Source organism: Lygodium microphyllum, chromosome 4, assembly GCF_053477565.2.
Source record: "Lygodium microphyllum isolate KBCC chromosome 4, Lygodium_microphyllum_v1.1.10, whole genome shotgun sequence".
Lineage (NCBI taxonomy): Eukaryota > Viridiplantae > Streptophyta > Polypodiopsida > Schizaeales > Lygodiaceae > Lygodium > Lygodium microphyllum.
In genome coordinates this window covers 47,174,408-47,189,205 of record NC_141138.1, presented here as the reverse complement: position 1 = coordinate 47,189,205, position 14,798 = coordinate 47,174,408, and the positions used below count along the sequence as shown (strand labels likewise).

Genomic DNA, 14,798 nt, shown 5'->3' with positions numbered 1-14,798 from the left:
AACTTCATAATTGGAAAAAATAAAAATCCTCTTCAATCCTCCACTAGTTCACCGTAGTGTGTATATGTTATCGGATGCAATCTAGAAACCTTTGATCTTATACATAATGTTTACAAAGATTAAATTACCATTGGGATTGTTGTTCTAGATGCAACATATGGAGTTGAGGGAATGAAATGGGACTCTATAAAGATTGGAAAGGTTGTGTCCACTCTACCACAAATGACATGTGAACCTAAACAATTCATGTTGTTATCATTTCTTGATGGAAAGTAAATATCAGCTTTAGAAATGGCTCTTGAAAGCATTTTTTGCAAGTATCACATGCTAATTGGTAATGTTGACTTCTTACCAATGGATAGAACCTTTGATTTTGGATATATAGATTCTTTTGTGGTTTTGAAATTAGTGGCCATGGAAAAAAGCTTCATCAATTTTGAGAGATATATAAACAATGTCAACAAGCCTTTCATTTTGAACTTTGAAGGCTTGGACAAGGAGTGCAATGATGAAGACCTTAAAGAAGACCAGAGAATTGCAAAGTCCGTTTTGAGAAAGAAAATGAAAGTTATGGGGACTACAATCAAAGCATTCAATGATGCTCATGAGGTTGTATTTGATGTATATGCAAGTTGACTTGCATCTAAGGTGGCATTGAAAAATCACATGAAGACTATTGTAGTGGTTTGCAACACACAAGAGCAAAGAGAGGTTGAAGCACAATTGTGGAGAGTCCATGAGAGTGCCAAACAAAATTTAAATTCCGAAGAGTTTCCTCCTACTAAAGTTCAAGTTCTTGAAGAACCACCCAAGGAAATATAAGAATCAAGCCAGGGTATAGCAAGTCTAATTATGAAAGAGAAATTAAAGGCTACTTTAGGTGTTTAAACTATGTTCCTTCTCTGTTCATCAAGGAAGACACATTGATGTAATTTTGGTTTTTTTCTTGGGAAGTTACATCCATTAGCATTTTCGATATTTTCTTTCTTTGGTGATATTGCTTAAAGAGACTATGTCTTTAGTTTTTTTAATTTCTTGCAAAAGGTACCAAGAATGTTTGGTTTAGAAAATCTATTTAAGTAAATCTTTCACTAAAATAGTATTAAAAAGCTCATTAAAATTTATAATCATTTGTAAGGATAAATTTTTAAAGGAGATATTGTAATCTAGTCTATAAGAATACTTATCATAATAAATATTTTGAGCTAGCTCTGCAAAATTTACTTAAGTTTATTTTAGATCTTATTTCAATTAGACTCTCATATGTGTTGTGCAATGATCTTGTCATGTTAGTTTTGGTTAGATTTGTCCACATGGTCAAATCTCTTGTTTCTTATAATCTCTTTTACTACATCACTAGTGTACGTCTATGCATGTACCTTAGGATAAGAGAGCCAACAATATATTGCACACCCCAAAAATGTTTCACTGCACTTCTAAAAGGAGTTTTACCTCACTAGCAAATATCAAAACAAAGATTTCACCTCCAATGTATCTTTTGAGATGTGTATATGGAATATTAAGGTAAAATCCTTCTTACATTTCATGAGTTTAAATATCTATGGGATATAACTAGTTCAAAAATAGAATGATTAGTCCTTAAGAAGAAACTATAAAAAATTTATCTAAATAGAGTATAGCTTATCTCAATTAATTTTTCATGTGTAACTTATATGTTTCTTTTAATAATCAGAAATAATAATAATATTCTTTGTACATGCCATTTTGAAGGTCTTTTTAGAATATGAGTATGTTTAATACTATAATGATAAGATATTTTTTATAACTAATTATAATAATCTATTGTTAGTATCTCAAGTATACTTATAATTAGTGATAAAAAGTAGGTATGAAAAAATGACTTTATTAGAATAGATTTTACCTCAAAGAAAGCATCATATATATTTTTTTCACCTCGTGATATTACTCTCGGTTAGATTTGTCCACATGGTCAAATATCTCATTTCTTAAGACATAATTTATTAACTAGTACCTATGTATGCATTTGTAAATATGAAGTTAAATTGCTTTAGTATTCTATGCTAGTTTATAGCTCAAACATTAACGTACTTCTTTTTCTTCTTTGTAACTTCAACTAAGACATCTATGGTTGGATATCTAACAGATTCACTAGCAGTAGAGCACGATGGTGTAATTTATGTGTCATTGATAAGAAATGTAACACAATCATGTGTAATACTTGATCTCAGTGGTCTTTTTTTACAACGATGCTTTGCTAAGTCTAAAAAGTTTCAAAGTTTTCAAATGGGAAAGTAATGGCTTGTTCTTCGACTGGGATGCATGGAGTTTCTTTAAGCCGTATTTGCAAGATTCCAAGTGGGAGTTTGGTCAATAGCTTTACATAATAATGTCATGGTAGTTATTAAGTGCTATGAGATCCATGGAAAAAGGAAGTAATATTTCTTCATGATTTGGGATCAAGAACAATGTCATATATATCCACTCAAAATCATATACATGCCAGATAAGATGGGAGTAGAAGTAATGTTCTAGCTGCTGAAGTATATGGGATCCATATGGAGATATTTATCACCATACCAAGACTATTCTCATAGATGACAGTCCTTACAAAGGATTTCCATACCCTATTGAGAACTGCATTTATCCAAAAACATTTGATATTGATCATGGAGACTCTATCTTAATCAAAGAACTTCTACTATACTTGACTTGCTTGAGCAAATACCATGATGCACGTGAAGTCATCAAGTTTGATCGATATGGACAGGAGCCAGGTTAATATGGATATGAACTGTATGCACAATTCAAGATTGTCATTGATGAATGGACTAGAGTGGAGAATGTTGGTATTTTATCTTCATCATCATCACTACACTAGACCATGATTGATAAAGACGGTAGATATATTCAACTTTCAATCACTTCTTGTTTCAAGAGACCATCTATTATACAAACATCCTCAACAAATGCATCATGCCATCCATCTCTTACATTGAATAGTTCACAATTATCCAAGTTGAAGCAGACTCCTTTAGTCTCTACTTTGAAAGATATGGAAGCAATGCAACTTGCTCATGGGTTAGGGTATCACAAACATTTCATAAATAGTAGTGCAGCTAAACGTTTTATACAAAATCTACAAAAGTTGTATTTTTCCAATATACATGATATAACAAGGTAATGACTCTATATGGACTAATTTTGACTCCCATAATAAATGTATCCCTTATATTAAGGGCTTTTGCATGGCTATGAAATATATACTTGTTAGAAATTTAAAGTGTTTTATGTAGTTATCTTGATGTTTTTAAACACCACCAATATCAATGAGAGAGTCTACTTAATGTTTTTTATTCTTTCAATAATATTAGTTTATTGTGTTGAAATTTCTTATAAAGTGGTTTGAGTCCAATTTTGTACTTTATATCTTAGCTAATAGCCAAGTCTGAATTAATAATAAAATTTATGTTTTTTTTTTTGGAAACACAAACCATTAAATCTTTGGTCTTAGAAAAATCATAAACTTCTAGCTTGGTATATAAATCTTCATTGTATGATATGAAAGTTCATTTAGCTATTCAAAGTATTAAGCTAGTTGATTTTGACCAAAGCCAATATCCATCTTGTCCATATATTGTTAACATAGATATAACTTTTGAACAAAAGATATTTATATATTATGCATATACATATAAAAAATGTAAATGGGGTGAGCAATTATTTAACATACTTATGTCTATTGGTTTACATTAAAAAAAGAACCATCACATCACAGGTTATCCAAATTTATTACTATATGGTATTAGATTAAGTTATTAAACCACACCTAGTTTAGTGGGGCATCTTTTAAGGTCTTAGTTCATGAAACTTATACATGTCACTTTAAATGATGCTATATCTAAAATAAGAAACTCATATTATAATATCTTCAAGTTTATAACATTATAAATTTTGATCATGATAACATATCTTCATATAATGTTTGAGGCTCTTGTATTCTAAATTCTCCCTACACTCCTTCAAACCTTTGTATTCTTACATCAAACTTGGAAATTTCTTAGGTATATCCTAGCTAAGCCTCCTTGATGTTTCCACCACTATACAACATCACATTTTGTTAGTATGCCAGAAAAGATAGAGTGAAATCCAAATCTCGCAATAGCCACATAGCTTACACTTCATCACTTAAGCTCTCAAGATGTGTGATCTCAAATTTATAACATACAAAGTGCCCTTTAAAGACAAAAAAAAACATAGTGCTCTCTTTCATTCAAAAAAATAAGACATTCATTAAAAGTGGGACTTCAAAAATTCCCAAAATCTCTAATATGGTGTTACTAGGGAGAATCATGGCATTAACTATGATGATCTTAAAGCCCAGGAACCGTGGCATCCTAATGCAACCAAATCCTATGTTCCAAAGCCATGAGCTAGATGGAAATTGGTGTAGATCTAATGAGGGAAGCGGAGTAGTTAAGAAACCCTTGAATGGTCTAAAATCAAAACAAAATTATGTGAATAACATGGCCCCCGAAACATAGTTGATGCATGCTATCATGTGGAGGCCATTTTGACTGTTGGGAGTCTAGGTGACATGAAACCTAGGGTTTATGATAGTAAAGACCCATCTAAGGTTGCCTCTAGTAAAATGATCTGATTTAGAGAAAGTGATAAGAAGCAAGTGAGCCGATATAGATCGGTCATCATGACATAATATAAAGATAGAAGAAGTGGTGGCATCCAATCAAACCATACAATAATAAAAAGGAGATGGGTTTGGAGGCCCAAAACCTCTAAAAGTGTGGTTGCTGGATTAGATGAAAAGCAAAGAGTTTGAAGAGGGCATACCATGGTCAATTTCCAAGTGGATAAGACCAAAGGTCATAATGATACATCTAACAATGTGCACCACTTTGGCATCTAGGTGATGGGCCTAGGATTGAAACCCTACCTAGTTTGGGTCATATCAATGAAATATGCGATAATTCAAATAGGGAAGGTTTGCATGAGCCCAAATCCATGGATCTCTCTTTGGAAGGGGTCTTTGGGAAGCTCAGACGGTCAATCTATTTGAATGAAAATCAAGTTGGGACATATGAGTCCAATGAGATCATTCATTTAGTTAATAATACCCAAGAAGGGATAGCCCATAGTGGCATTATATTAGTGGAAAGGCTTGGACTGGTGAATATACAAGAGCACAAGATTACACTTTGATTATCAAACTGTAGTGGGTTAACTTGCATATGTGGCATGAGACTAGCCCTTGCATTTGATATTAGTTTTTGTTTAATTTTATTAGTATGATAGGATGTAATTTATATGTCAAGTAAATCATGTATTTGATGAATGAACAAGTCTCGTTCCCTTAAGGCCAAGAGGGCCGTTTCTTTTGCAATGCAATAGTTGATTTCATAAGGCCAAGAGGGCCATGTAAGTATTTGTTTGGTGCGGGTGCAGTTAATGTTTTCTTGTTTTAGCATTGTACTAAACATATTCAATGAAGTACCTAGAGCGAGCCTCTTATTGCATGTAGAAGCTTCTTGTGGCCAAGCTCAGGTGATGTCCTTCCTTTATGAGTTTCTTTCCTTTGTGCTATATATGTATCTGTATAGGTTGGGAATTTTCTTCTTTTGGGGACTGGCAAGTCAAGGCGGGCATGAAGTCCCAAGGTTAGATTAGGTGTGTCTGGGGAGGTCCAAGCAGTTGTCTGCCTTCTGTAAAGACATTGTTGGGCACTCTAAGAACTATTTTAGAAGGTAGTCCTAGTGACGGTGTTTTGCTAGTCTACCAGGTAGCTATTTCTGGGAGTTCTATTAGTTGTGAGGCAGTTAGAGAAGCCTATCAAGATAAAAAGAAGAAAAATCATGACTATATTTGAAATTTTTTTAAAAATAAATAAACATGTAGTGGTGTGTAAAAAGGGGTTCAAACCCCTAAACTAGAAAAATGAAAGATGAAAAAAAATCAAAGAGTAGATAATCATCACCTTACAAAGGCCTTGTAGGTTCTGGGAAATGAGGAAGACTCGATGCCGATGCCTTGTCTTCTTGGGGGTGATGTCTAGCAAAAAAAAAAAGGATGGTTGGAGTGAAAATAAAAGTGAGCATAAGAAAATGATTTAGTATTGCTTTACAAGAGCTTGGTAGGTTCATGGGTATTTAGTTGTCAAGACTTGAGGCCGATGTCTTGTTCTCCTTGGGTCACAATACGCTCAGCTCCCTCCTTTTTACATGCCCAAGTATCAAGTTCTTAAGTGTAAACAAAAGGCTAAATGGAAAATATCTAGAAGTACAGGACCAAGCTATAGGATTCCTCATCCAATAGAAGTTCCTAGTTCAATTGTCAGGTTAGGTAGACATGTCAAACCACCACTTAGGATGACTTCTTTGATAGTTCTTTTTAGCCAGTATATGTTGGAGTAGTTGGTTAACAACTAGCTCTGGATCTCTATCAGATCATATTTGGCCTGTCCCTTGTGGATCTTCATGTCTTGATTTGGTCAGGGGGTAGAGTGAGAGCTATTCTTGTGCTTTGTTGAGTATTTTGTTTTGTAGAAGCTTGATGCTTTTTATGGTTGTTATTTGTGTAAATCGGTTTGTGGATTTGACAAGTTGAGTCACCCTATTCTGTGGTTGCCAAGAGAGATGGATTTTAAGGCTCATTTTTTTAGCACAAAAGTGATATGGAAGGCATAAAATAACAAATTTTCATGGAATCTGTTTGTCGAAGGTTGTTTGACCCCCCGTTTAATCTCTGCAAGGTTTGACATTATAAAGTATATATCGGATTTAGGAGCCCAAAAGTGTGTGATAGAAACCAGCTTCATAGATTTCAATGCCATGAAGCAAGCCGTCCAGTTTGCTTGTGATTCCAAGCTCGTTTGGCCCTTCGTATAGGTCAGCACTACTTTCGAACAGTGTGAACATGTAAAAAGTGAACTAGTGAACTTCTAAAGTTAAGAATTAAGTTAAAGGCTTTACTAAAAAACCTTTTTTTAGCATGGAGGAGGAGGGGTGCATAGTTTTTTTTTACGCGCTCTTAATTTGGATGATTATGGCTTTTCAACCGGACATTGATTGATCAGAGATGGAAGGCATATTCTCGAGTTGAGGGCTTCAATCTAACTCTATGCACGTGCAGTATAACAAGAGGAATGAAAATCTATGATTTTAGTCTTTCTCTCTCCTCTTTGCACCTTGTTCCCATGGCTCAATCTATGTGAGAGAGGGATGGACTGAAGCGATAGATTTTGGGTATGTGATGATGCTGAAGTGTTATGGAGCATAAATCAAAGGTTGAAGATGCATCAATGGCCATGGAAGAGTGTCACCAGTGGCTTCTTGACTTTTAAATATGGCGGATTCATATTAAATTAAACGTATAAGTGCTTGGTTTTACCGTTTTATGATGAATCTATTGTGCATATTATGGGAAATGATCTAAATGTTTGAATGTGATTTCTAATGCTTGAAAAATCTGAATTCTCAGTTGGTTCTTGCTATTTCTATAATAAAAATGAAAATTGAGAAAACCCGCAATGTGAAAATTGTGAGATTTTGAAAAAATTGAGGGTTTGATATGTTTTCATGGTTCTTTTGGTGCTCATATGGGGTCATATGTATCATGGTTCATGGAAGCTCTACATATCTAAAAATTAGAAAAACTATTAATAAATAATAAGATAAATATTAGAAAAATAAAAAAAGAGATTTTATGTATGAAAAAAATCATAGAAATTTATGAATGTGTCCATGGATGTATGGTGGAACTAGGGCATGAGGTTTAGTCTCAATTTATCTCCATTCTTTATGTTAAAGTGTGTGTTTATTGTTTTTATATATAAAAAACACATAAAAATGCTCTTTACATCCACCAATGAATGCAAAATCATAAATGGTAGGGGAAAAGGGTTGTGAGGAGTTAAGAATCCATTGAAATCTAATTAATGCATATCTTGACATATAGGATTCATTCATTTTAAATATTTAAACCAAGACATTAGCAAGAATTACTTTGGCGCTACCTTAGCAACGATGCACTGCATTAGAGTGAAGTCATGAAAAGAAATGTTTGTGCACAATCCACATTGTTTGATGTATAAGCTTACATGTTTGTGCACTTAAGAGCATTTGCCTTTGCATTGCATTACATATATACATGGTATTAGAAAAAAAAATCTTGGATGCATTGCACTTGATTGTTATGATTATTGATGTTGGGGGTAAAAGCGCCTTTGCCTAGCCACCCGTGTATTACTACACTGACAGTACCCGCCATTGCACACTGCAGGTGACAGGCACTCGTCACCGTCACTTTATTCTTTATTATTTTAGTGATTGCTTCTCTGCTTGCACTAGCCTTGAATAGGCTTGATTTGCCACTTGTGTGGGATTCCTTGAGCACCATTGGTGCCCCCCATATGCCCCATAACCCTTAGCACAGGCAGTAGCAAACCCAATAGCAACATGCATGATTGCGCCTGTTTGGGCTATTGCCTCCCCCTATCAAATCTCCTCACTCCCAGGATTTTCTACAGCCTGGAAATGGTCTTTGGCACCTTGGCAATGATCCTAACCACCCCGTCATTCATCCTTTAGATTTGAGCTCCATTTTGACATGTTGAGCTTCGGCCCTTGATTGTGAGAATAGGGAAAATTGATGTTATACTTCTAGGATAGCATGTTTTGTTATGCCTATGGCTTGTATTATGCTACGAGGATGTTGTTATTGTGTATGGACCTTATGTGGATGCTTTGGAGAATTTGTGGGATGATTTAAGCCTTCATAGCTCATTTTTTCACAGGGTTTATGGTTGTATACAGTTTTGGATAGCAAGCTTTTACATGAGAGTTTCCTAATGTTTACGGCTATGGTTTGGGAGCTTCATGATGTACCCATGTATGTGGAGTATGCCACATGTTGTCTATGCCTTGGATATTGATTTAAGATTGGATTGAGCACTCATTTAGCTCAGTTTTGGATAGTGATTTCATGCTATTTACAACAGGGTTCATCGTACTTGTGAGTGGATATTTCATGCCTATTGGAAACGAGACATGTCTTGGATGTATACATTGATGTAGTGACTCTCGGGGATCGACATAGAGCTTGGATTTTCTCTCAGATCATTGGTTGAGATTGAGCTTGGTTCTCATAGCATTTGGATCACCATCTTTGATGTACTTATGGCATGTAATTTGCTAATGTCTGACCGGTCTTAACATGCTTGGATTATGCCATCTCTATACATGCTAGTTACATTTTCTTGGAGTTGATTGCTACTTCGGCTTACTTGGGCTTGACATTTGATTGCCCGGAGCTTACTTTGGCTATTTCTTAGCTTACCAGAGTTACAAGTTGTATGTACTTGATGTCTATGTATGCTATGTATGGATGCTACATGGCCTACATGCTCGGGATATCTCATTGATGCTTGATCTTGGACACTTGTCACTAGTGCACTCTTACATCCTTTGTTCGAGCTTTCTTTCTTGACACTTATGCTTGACATACATTGAGTAGGTGGTTTATGCTACTTGAGCATTCAGATACTTGAGATTGGGAACTTCACTTGGATGTTGCATGGTTGATATGCCATGGTCCTCACAAATGTACTTGGGCTGATTTGGGCTTTGCACTCCCTGAGCATACACCTATTTATGTTAGGTCTTGCTAGTGTTGTGTACACTTTTCCCTATTACAAAGGGGGTGTGCCAGCTTACTAACGGATTCATTTGACATGCTTGGGTGTTTTCTCAATGCCCGTATGACTATCACATGCTGATTTATGCCCACTTGATGCTAGTTATGCTTTGACAATCAATGGTTGACTTGGTGCATTCATTTTGCCTACAGTTTGCTCTCATTGTACTTGGCTATAATTTATTACAACAAACAGTTATGCATGGACTGATGTATTTTTTCATGCTAAATCATCTTGATTTTATGTACTTTTGATGGCACTTGGTGGGCAACATCATTAGCTATCAGATCGTGGTCATTTTACCTTGGTTTTGGTGGTATTTTTGCTATTTACAGCAGTTTATAGTAAGTAGTTTTGAACTGTCTGCACTGTTTCAACTTGCAGTATGGAATCTTCTTCCACTTAGTGCTATCTTCAACATCACTAAGCTTGATGGTACGAATTATGCCTATTGCAAGAGCCAAGGTTGGCAAGTATTGGTGTAAAAATCATAGATAAAGCCAGTAAGGTTGAGTGGAGAGCAGCTTGAAACTATGATTGATGACGAATGGATGGAGCTTGATGAGTTATGCAAGTCCACCTCATCTTTTCTCTCACTGAAGAGGTGCATTACAATGTGGTTGAGGAAACACAAAGTACTTAGCAGATTTGGGATAAGATCAAGAACCTCTATGACAAGAAAGTCCAGCAAGTCAGATATATTGACTAAAGCAGTTTATGGATCTACGCATGAAGGATAATGTGACGATGTCTGCTCATTTGAGCCAATTCCATGCTATTCTCAAGAACTTAAGTTCGTAGGGCATTACTTTCAATGATGAGGTTACTCCATTGTTTTTGCTTGGGACTTTGAGTGAGTCATGGGATGTATTCTACACTACCTTATGTGCTTTTGCTACTACTTTGAACTTGTCTGATGTAGAGAGTGCTCTTCTGCAGGAAGAGATCAACCATAAGAACTTGGATGCCTCTTGTGTGTCGCATGCTTTGATTGTTAGAGGCAGAGATGGTAATGGAAAGAATGGTCGTGGCAGAGACTCGTAGAAGTCTAGGTCTAAGTCATGCGGTAAGTCATGTAGCAAGTCTCGTTGGAAAAATGCTAATATGACATGCCACCATTGTGGCAAGAAGGGTCATATACACCAACAATGTCATGAGTTGCACAATAAGAAGCATAAAGAGAAGGGAAAAGACAAAGTACATGAAAAGTCCTCTGATCACAGCATTGTGCCTGTGAAATCTAGTGTGAAAATTGAGGAGATAAATGTCATGTAGACTAAGGACTCCAATGGAGAATACATACTTGTAGCTAGTTCTTGTGATGCTATGCTATTGACCGAGGTTCACTCTATGTATGCATAGTGCTGGCTTTTGGATTCTAGTGCTTCATTTCATGTTACACCATGTCGTGAGTGGTTCCATTCCTACCGCACTGTCTCAAGTTTAGTTTGCTTGGGTAATGATAGGTCACTTGCTATTGTTGGCATTGGGGATATATGGCTATAGTTCTCTACTGGAAGTAATTGTCTATTACATGATGTATATCATATGCAAGCACTTACATGCAGTCTTATGTTTGCAAGGCAGCTTGATGATGTTGGGTTTTATGCCTCTTTTGGGGATTTTGCTTGGAAGATCACACGTGGCAGACTTGTGCTTGCTAGAAGTGCCAAGACTGACAGCCTCTATCCTCTTGTAGTTGATGGATCCTCTGTTGATCATGTTTTGTCTGTGGGTTTCATCCCATATGTATCTCTTTGGCATGCCCGTTTGGGTCGTCATATGTCCTTGAAGGGAATGAAAATGCTTTCTGGTTTGCCATACTTACCGCCCCTTGACTATCCATGTTTTGATTCATGTGAGCATTGTCTTTATGGCAGCTAGACTAGAAATACGCATAAGAAGTCTGGTAGGACACACAAGAGTGAGCCCCTGGCATTGGTACATTCGGATGTCTATGGACCCATGTCTTGTTAGTCTATGGGTGGTGCAAAGTATTTTGTGACATTTATTGACAATTTTTTGCATAAAGTCTGCACTTATCCCATTAAGCTTAAGTCAGATGTCTTGGCTATGTTTTAGAGATGGCTTGCATTGGTTGAAAACTAGACTAGGCATAGGCTAAAATGCCTTAGGACTGACAATGGGGGACAATATGTGTCGCGTGCCTTTGAGTAGCTATGTGATGAGAGAGGTGACAGTCACTCGTAGGAGAGACAGTCACTCATGGGATGAGGCTATGCTAGGGGTGACAATCACTCTTGGGAGAGGGCTATGCAGTCTGAGATGGACTCCCTACATAAGAATATGACTCAGGATTTGGTTGCATTGCCTAAGAGCAAGAAGGCTTTGCCGTGCAAATGGGTGTACAAGCTGAAAAGTACCCTTGGAAACCCCAAGCTGCCTTATAAGACAAGACTTGTTGCTAAGGGTTTTAAACAGAAGCATGGAGTTTACTTTGATGAAGTCTTTTCTCCTATGGTCAAGATGACCACCCTACTTTTGGTTTTGGCCTTAGTCACGCAACTTGACTTGGACACGTATCAGATGGATGTCAAGACTGCATTCTTGCATGGGGATTTGCATGATGAGATTTACATGGAGCAACCTAAGGGCCTTGCAAAACCTGACAGGGAGCACCTAATGTGCAAGTTGAAGAAAAGTCTTTATGGCTTAAAGTAGGCAGCTAGGGAGTGGTATCATAAGTTTGATAGCTTTATGCAGTCACAAGGCTACAGTAGGGCTGCTATGGATCTGTGTCTTTATACGAAGAAAGCCTGTGATGGCTCATTACTTATTTTGGTACTTTATGTAGATTGTGATGTACCTACTGCTAAATATAGTCAACATGGTTTGGTGGTCGTCGTCTGGGGTCTTTCCTAGCTACTGCCATCCACACTCCACTGGAATGTTTGGACTTTGATCTCTAGGCAATCCAAGGTCCACCTCGCAGGAGAACATCTTGCCTCATCGCACGAGGATCGACTTGAGTGTTTCCTACTGACCTGATAGTCTCCTATCTTTAGCTAGCTCACGTTTGAAGGTTCGAGAGGCTTCTCATCCGAACGGAGAGGGGTCATTACCCTTGGTTCATGGAGTGCAACACTTTTTTCCAATAACGGGCTCAGGTTCGTGGAACCCTAACACATTTTGGCACAACCGCTACACCTTTCCTCTATGATAATGATCAGCCCAGGTTCTAAGACTCTGACCCTAGGGTAAGCCATTGTATCGGCTCTTATCCTATTTTTCCCTTTCAAGAAAGAACCTGCCTCATCGGGTCCACCCAGCCATCGAATGCCTTTCGTTGGAAAAGGTTGCTTGCCTGCTTCCCTTTAAACGATGTTTTCTTTAGTTATCTAAATAGAGCATACTATCACGTTGCTGATCACATAAAAACAGCTTCATTAATTATCCTTTTAGCACAGGGTTCGTTTCACATCTTTGTTAATTAAATAGTGAAGCCAATCCTTTCAAAACATTGGATAAAATCATATTTATATATTTTCACTTCCGCCCTCAAAACCAGAGGTGTATCTGCCCTTAAAAACTAGAGAAGCGTTTCCAGCCTGCGTTTCTAGGCTCCAATGCAAAACCGCATTGATAACAATACAGATTTCTTCTCCATCTTAGAACCGACTACATATTTTAGGAATAAGTTTCCCAACGAGAGCCCCTCATGGTTATGAGTCCCCATAGGAGAGAATCTTTCGTATTGAATCATCCATTGTCCTAGGCACTAGTTAGAAGCTCTAGACCAACCAAAAAATATATCCAGCTCATTCGAGGTGCTGGTTAGATGCTCTAGACCACCCAAAAAATATATCCAGCTCGTCCTAGGCAATGGTTAGATACTCTAGACCAACCAAAAAATATATCCAGTAGTTGATCCAAGGGGAAAGTCAACCACTAAAATCGCCCTTAATTTGGGCAAGAATATTTCCTTCCATTAGTGAAGAAATCGCAATTACATCCATGTTTCGAAAATTAGAAACCATCAACCATCTAGTCCTTTGCAGTCAATATTTGTTGAGCAATTAATTGTACTAAAAATATTAATTTATAAATCTGATTATAACTTTATCAAAAATATTTTTCAATGACTTTTATTTTGACAGTCAATAATTTCTAAGGATTTTCATTCCCTACTTTATTCTTTTTGCGGCTATTGAATTTTCTACGGGAAGACTTTACTTGATTTGTTTTACCAATTTCCTAATTTTTCAAAAGTATGGTGACCAATTCTTTTCTTTCTTCGATTATCTTCTTTCCCTATGACATTTTTTTCTAAGTTTACTAAATCAACAATTTTCTATACTTCCATATTTATCTGTTTTGTCACCCAAGAGTTAGGAAATCCATTTCTATGTAATAATCTATATTTTTAATGTCATCTAAGATAGTTTATGATTATGAAAGTCTTTCCATGGCCAAATTGATAGCCACTATTCTTATTTAAAGGAGTCTTCAATTCTGTTAACAATTATCATTATCATAGAAATAAGTCCCATATATTTAAATGTTCATAGAAACCATTAATTTTTATCCAAGAGAATAACTCAACTTTCAATGAGGCATCTAAATAATTATTACTATAACTATACTTAACTTTTAGAGATAGACTTAACTAATTTATTCTTAGTTAGTATTTAATATTTCTAAGGATTCCACTAATATCATTCTTATAAGTGTGATACTAAAATTTATGGTTAACTCAATCATGGAAAGAATTCTAATATTCTATATATATTTTTAATACTAATTCTAATATTCTAATAATGTTAGTTTTCTAATAGATTACTTTGGATAAGCCTTAAACTAGATATAATGCTAAACAAGATTTTTGACTTAATATTTTATATAAAATTTCCTAGAGCATAATAGTTAGCATAACATTCTAAGTTAGAAAATTTTCAAGCATACTTGTTTATTCTTTAGTATAACATTCTATGTTAGGATTTTTTTAGAGCATAACAATCATTATTTTTTAACAAAATTGACTTTATTATCCCATGTATATATACACCTAATTTTCTAATTATTTCCAATGACTAGAACCTAATCTAACTTTAATTATAATTATCACTAATTCTTTCTTTCTTAAAAAGAA

General features: G+C 35.9%; 1 pseudogene; it reads left to right on the top strand.

The window, feature by feature from the left end:
* The first annotated feature begins 282 nt into the window (after nucleotides 1–282).
* Nucleotides 283–888, top strand: LOC148037003 (uncharacterized; annotated as a pseudogene).
* Nucleotides 889–14,798: the final 13,910 nt, after the last annotated feature.